Consider the following 7,067-nt stretch of genomic DNA (forward strand, 5'->3'; position numbering starts at 1 on the left):
TGTTCTGGAAGTTTTTGACTCAGGCAGAATAAAGGAAACTCAGATGGCAAAATGTTATTCTTGCAAGAAAAAGGATCTAGATTGCCTAAAGAAGCTGTGATGTTCTGGAAGTTTTTGACTGCTCTTCTAAGTTCTCAGATGATATTAAAGGATTGTCACGTTATTAGTAGTGTAATAATCAGGAAGAACTTGTCATGCTACCCCCCATTCCTGAAAAACAAGTTTTAGAAGCCGGCCTTAATGGGTTAATTTCCCAACCAACTCTGAAGGTGCTTCTTAGTGTAATATGACTTCCCTGTAACAGAAGATGCTGTGACAGTGGGTTGATTGGCCTTATAGGGCCTTGACTTGCAGAGTCAAGGATCTTGGATAGAAAATAATTCAGAATTCTGGTAGAAGGTTCTGCAGGTTTCATGATGTCAGCCAGAGCCTGGATTTATTATTCAGTGCAGTTCTCCCCAGCTTGGTTTATGATGTGTATAAGCATCCTACATTTGAGAAGAAACCACCTTTCTTCCCTTGCTCCTTTAAGTCTGCTCTCTTTATGGAGTTAATAAGACTAACCCTCTGCACTTCTTCAGAAAAGCCCAAAGCATTAGAAGAAATACATCTCTTTTTGGCTAGACATTTTCCTTTGGGAAACAGAAGAGTTAGTCTAGGTCAGAAACTCCTGGTGCTTACTCAAGTCTCCTAACAGGGGTTTCTCTGCATTGGATGTAGCTTGTGAGCAGAGTCCGGGCATCAGCTTGGTCACAGTCCTACATCAGCACTAAAGTGGACAGGAGCCATGGGGGATGTTCCCACTGCCCTCTCCCTGGTACGTGTGACACACACAAGTTTCTGCCAGGTGTCCAACACCCTCCCCATGCAGGGGGACAGGCTTGCTATGCCCAGCAGAGAAGTGAACTTCCCCAGAACTGAGCAGCCTGTAGCATGCTGAAGGTTTTTAAGAAGAGAGAAGGTTTTTAAGTGTCCAGGCAGGGACTAGAACATCTCAACCCACTTGTCTCACATTAGGTTTTGATTTATAGTGAGTGTTGGTGGCCACCAGGCTGTAGGAGAAGGACCTGGGCTATTCAGATTTCCTAGTCTCTTACATGCCTACATTTTAATGGTCATACCTAGAGACTGACAGTGAATTTGAGCAGCTGATATGTTGACTGAGATTAATGCAAAATTATTACAACTGATTTTCAACCTTTTTTTGGAGAATTAGTGAGTAAATAACCTGATCTAACAAAATCTGTCACCCACATTAAGAACTGTGAACTAATTATTGCTTTCTGATACTCTGCTCTTACTTGTTTTGCCTTTTTATCCTGATTGTTTGCATTCCTAGGACTGATTTGCCTTTCTGATGCAATGCCATGTGATCTGCTGATTAATTTTTGTGAGCAATCATAAACTCCAACCTATGGCTGACTCCATATATTTTTATGCTACGCTCCATAAACATTCATTCATTTATTATGATTACTGTGTGGAAACAGACTTTTACAGGCTAATAAACTTGGATTTGAACTGGATGAAGCGTTTCCTGGTGTCACTTCTTTCCTCTTTTTTAAGAAAAAAACCCAAAACCACACAAAACAAAAAAGAAGAAATAAAGGTGCAAACCTTGACTTGATTTAACCAGGTCTCTGTAACTATCTCCACAAATGCTGTCAGTACTAGACTTGGAAATACCAACAACAAAACCTTATTCTCAAGCTGATTTCATTAACAGTGAGAAACACTCCTTAAAAATAAAACAAACTTCCAGGGCTTAGGGCTGGGAAAGAGGGGGAAGGGAAATCGGTTTTTTTTTTTTCTTTAATTGGTTACTCTGGTGTCTTCTCTCCTGTAGACCTGCTTTCTTAAACACGCTGACATGCACAGGGCAGCCTCCAGCTGAGACCAATTAAGCAGAGCATTTGCCTGCAGTGTGGCTGGCTGGCCGTGGCCGGGTGATGCTCATTGCAGGCTGCGTGTCGGCGCAGGCACAGCTGGAGCACGCGCGGGCAGGCGACCCCTCAGCACACACGGGGCCAGGGCCAGCGTCTTCTCACGCTCCTGGGGTCTGGTGCTCCCTGACCTGCTGCGCCTGGCAAATGTCTGGTCAGAAATGACTCTGCAGGTGGTGGAGTATTTTCTTTTTTCGGTGGTTAGTTCAAACTCAAACAGCTTGGCAATGCTACGTGTAGTACACAGAAGGAACATGAGTTCTCATGTCGTAGCTGTTTAAGACGTCTCAGTAGATGAGGAAGCTGGCAGTAACTGATAACCCTTTACGTGGTCTCTGCAAGGAGGCCATTGGGGTGGAATGGCACTTTGTGCAGAGAGAGGCAGCAAAGCTAAAATTGGCCTGATGTCTGTACACAGCTACATGTAGTCCTCTATGCAAAGAAATTGTCATCCTTTCCATATGCTCATCTGAAGTGTGTCACAAACATTATACAAAAAAATTGTATTTTTCATTCCTCTGGTGGCCCAGTCACACAGGTAATCTTAATCTCATCAAAGAGCAAATGGGAATTTAAGAGCAGAAGGAGGGCTCATGTTTTGTCAGCTTTCAGGCCTTGAATACAAGCAGTGAGATCAAGTGTCACTGAATGGCGCAGCTGGACTGGACAGGACCCAGCCTCGGTGTACAGTGACCCTGCCAGTGGCACAGCTGTCCTAGACAGGGATCTTTGGGGACCACTGCTCTAGTTCTTGTCTTTCCTAGTTTTGCTGAAAAGAGTGACTTTTAGAAGATGGGGATGATCCTGAGGCAGTCTCACCACAGAGCTGAAGCACAAGCAGGATTATTAGCTGATGATTTTCCTTTTCCTGTTGTGACCCAGCACATCTTACTTCAATAACATAAGCTAGAATTGCAGCAGCCAGAAAAAACTGCATCTCCCCAACAAGCCAGAGGAAAAAGCTCATTTGCTCACTCTTTCTTTCTCATTCTTTGTTCCCCTTTCCCCTGATTTCCTTCCTTTTAACTCCTTTCTTCCCTGGAGGAAGGCAGATATGGCAGATGCTGTGGCTCCTACCAGCAGTCCCCAGCTCTGTGCTTTGTGTCCTGGGAAGGTGATGTGGCTGCAGCTGCACAGAGGCTTGAGCTCCTGCAGGCTGGAGCACCTGCAAGGTAGGTGCTTGGAGTGTGGAGTGGTGCCCCATCAAGTGTGTGGGCTGCTGCCCTCCTGCTTGTGCCACTGGGTTCCACAGGGAAATGGTGGCAGATACCAGCCTCAAGCAGTCAGTGTTGGACATTTACGTCCCCAGCATGGCAAGGTCAGGAAGCTGATGCAGATTGCAATGATAGCAGTGGATGTGTAGGTTACATGTGCCCTAAAATGCTGGTGCTGAGAAAATCTAGGGGGATTTCTGAGGGGCAGAGAATAAGACATGTGCTTGATCCATCACTGGCATGTCCTAAACTTTCTCTGGCCACAGCCAGGGTTCTGGAAAAGAAGTTAAAGAAAGACAGGTCTTAGCCATTTTTTTCTTTAATTATTTTCTTGGAAACAGCTGAGTTGGTTTTGCGAGGAATTTGAAAGCACACCTAGCTCAAGGCAGGCACTGAGCTGGAGGCAGATGTCTTGCCTGAAAGGTTTCAGCCTCTAGGATTAAAGGTCTGAGTAAAGCTATGAACCACCAAAAATGGGACCTTGTAATAGGCACTTCAGGTGATGCAAGCTGCAGATGTTGCCACCTGCTTTGCTAGGAGTAAAGGAGGGAGTGAGAAGGGTGTTAATTCTGCAGCACTGTGTGGGGAGACTCAGTCTCTACCAGCAAGTTCTCTACCAGCAAGGCTGGAAGCAGCTGGGGTGGCTCAGGGATTTTTGGGTGGGAATATCCTTAGCACTTGTATGATGGCAAGGAGAAGCTGGGCAAGGAAAGCAGATGGCTGTGGCACTGCCAGCCAAAATGCTTCCCAGAGATGCCAAACTGTGCCCCAAGGAGCAGGCAGAAGAGATGCTCTCCGGGCACTTGCACTGTGAGGGCTGCAGCTTCTGTCTCTGGCTCTACTGAAAAGAACCAGCAACCCAGTTTGTCAGCTTCCTGGCCTGGTGTGCTGAGCACAGAGACAGGTTGTATTCAGGATGGTTGTTCACAGGAATGCGCTGGGAGTGATGGTGATGCCCTGGCAGTGCCACTCCGGGGCTGGGGTGGCCCCTCCCCTCTCCCTGCAGATGGGATGCGAGTTTCTGCTGTGTTTTGATCCAACACTCCACACTGCTGTGCTGACACTTCGCCGCTCCCACTGCGACTGCTGCATTTCTCTTCTGCTTTATGTTAAAACAAGGGAGGTATTTAAATATTTATTATCGCTAGAAACTCCAGAAGCCAACGTTCATTTGTACAAGCCACTGGGATTTTTTTTCCAATTGTCAGTAATAATTCATTAATTATTATTTTAAAGTTGTTGTGCTGCCTGGGATGTGTCACCTTCCCACCAATTTGGCAGCCATCTGCACAAGATGTGGGATATACACCACTGTGGTTCTTCCTCCTGTGGGTTGTTGCTGCTCCTTCAAATATCTTCCCCTTAAACAAAGTGGGTGTTGGAGTTCCTGGTTCAACTATAGGGAGATTTTTTTTCCTTGTTCTTCCTCCACATTATTTTTTTTGGGGTCAAGTGCCTTCTGCTGCCATTACCACACCTGTGAAACTGGGGTCTGCTCCTGCCCCTCTGCAGGTGCAGGAGACAAAACTCGTGGCTTTTGGCACCTGGGGATGCTGTGTTTGGCTGTTGCTGCTGGGCGAGCATCTCCGCTTGCTGCAGTGGCTGCACTGAGCTGTGCCAAGCCTCAGTGATCCTTCAGGCTCTGAGCATCGAATTGGCACAGTCTGGAATCCAGAGCCATGAAAAAGCAATCTTGTCTGGCCGTGGCAGGTCAGCATTTTTCTTAGATTACTCTAAATGCAGAGTGTTGCTTGCTTTCCCCTGCTTCTGCCTGCAAATGACTGGGGAGGTGGCTGGGAAGTAGCAGACTTCATCTGTGGGAGATGGGAATGGGGAACTTGCACTGGGAAATGCTTTTTGGTTTCAGCCCAGAACATGATATTTGTCTTCTGAATTCCCTTTTTCACAATGCCTTTCCCTCAAACACTTTTTTTACTTTTGTGTTTGCCACTTTTGCAGGAGAGGATGGTCTCAGGGAGCAAAGCCATTCCCCATCTGAGCCTACCAGGGACATGCCTGTGCCTGATGCTACCACTGCCATATTCCCACAGGTCATGGCTGAGCTGGGTACCAGAGCTGCCAATAGCCATGGAAAACAGAAGCAGGCTGCTCAAGGCTGTGTCCTAACTGGGCTGCCCAAAACCTCTTACGGGAGCTGGGGAGGAGACAGGAGAAAAGCCACTGGGGTTGGCAATTTTGCTTTCGCCTGAGGTAACCACAGGAGCTGAGCATCCCTGGTGCAGCCTAGGGGCTGAAAGGAGAAATTGCCCCTCCGGGCTGGAACACGCCTTATGGGGTCACCAAATTCAGGTGGCTGGCTCCTGGCATGCCAGGGCAGGGCAGCAGCTGCTCTGTTGGGCTGTTCTCATTTGTACAGATGGGACTTCCCTGCTCCTGGAGCTTGGGGCCAGGGACACCTCCAGGCAGAGGAGCAGCGGTGGAACTGTGGGCATGTGTTGCTGCACACGACTGCAGATATGCCTGCAGCTGCCCCAGTGTCCCAGCCACACCAGGCACAGCCCAAAGATCATCTCTGCTGTTGGACCTAGGCAGTGCTGGGCTGGAGATTGGGTTTGTTAGTCTTTTTAGTACTTTTTATTTCTTTAAAGACATGCCATGTGATTTGGCTCTGTTCCCACTCCTCTTTCTCTCCCCCCTTCCTGCCCATGCCACTGAATGGCTCCGTAACCCCCATTTCCTCATGGGGAGAAAAAGAGGGAAAACAGGCCTTGATCAGTGCAGCTGAGCAACTCCATGAGATCTGGCCTCGCTCTCCCTGGAAACCCATGGACCAATGCAGGAAGCCCCTTCCTGGGGAATTTCAGCTGGATTGCAGCTAGAGCAGCTGGGAGTGAATGCAGCTGTAGCAGCACCTGGACTCATAATTTTTTGGAGGAGTTGAGAGATGTAAAACTTTTCCTGCTTTCCACTGGATGGAGTTTTGCCTTTGCCACAGGAGCAGCTCTTGGGAGCTGCCTTCTGGGAGGCAAGGCGAGCTGCGGGAGCGCGGCCGCGATGCCAGGCTCAGCGGGATTCGCCGTGTGGATAATGCAGGGCCAGGGTTCAGCCGGAATGGCCGGCTCGCGTTGTGTGGTCACAGCGGTAATTTGCCGAGAAGGCTGAGATGAATTGCTTGGGCTCCCGAGAGGCCCGGGAGCAGGGGAGCCCAGCCCGGCCCAGCGCGGCCTGCGGCTCCCTCCAGGGTTCTGCCCTGGGAGAGCCGCTCCCAGGAGGCTTTTAACGGGAAAACAGGCTCAGGTCAGGATCGCCAGCGCTGCCAGAGCTGTGGCAGGGACAGAGAGTTTTTGGTGAGGGTGATTTAGCCAGAGAAGGAGGGAAACACTGCTTAAAACATGCACTTCCACAAATAAAGATGCTGCAGCTCTGGAGGGCTAGACAGATATTTAAAAGAGCAACCCTGAGAGCATCCCTTATCCAATGCATGCATCACTTGCTGTGCTGGGAAATGTGCTCACCGGAGGAAGGTGGCAGCCCTGCAAGGAGAGGAAATAGCAGAGGGGGAAAGCCCCAGAGGGGCTGTCTGGGTGTGTGCGGAGGAAGCGAGCATGGCCCGTGGATGCACCTGCGCTCTTGGCCCTGCCCGCCGCCCCTGCTGGTCTCTCCTGCCGTGCTGCCTCAGAGCATTTGCCTCTCCCCGGCCCCTCATGAGAGGAACCTGCTCCTCATTGCCCTTCCCAGTGCCTGAGCAGTCTGGCAGTGCAAGGCGCACGGCCACATTCCCAGGAAATGCCCTGCAGGGACGCCCTGCTCCGGCCGTGTGCCTGGCATAGGACAGAAGCGGTGTGACACAGTGCCTGCGCTGACCCCAGGGCTCTGCACTCTGGAGCTGCTCTGGGCTCTTTGATTCAGGTTTGGATGGCATTCTTGCTTCATGGACGCCTGTCTCAAG

Source organism: Passer montanus, unplaced genomic scaffold, assembly GCF_014805655.1.
Source record: "Passer montanus isolate IOZ18808 unplaced genomic scaffold, ASM1480565v1 scaffold169, whole genome shotgun sequence".
In the NCBI taxonomy this organism is placed as follows: domain Eukaryota; kingdom Metazoa; phylum Chordata; class Aves; order Passeriformes; family Passeridae; genus Passer; species Passer montanus.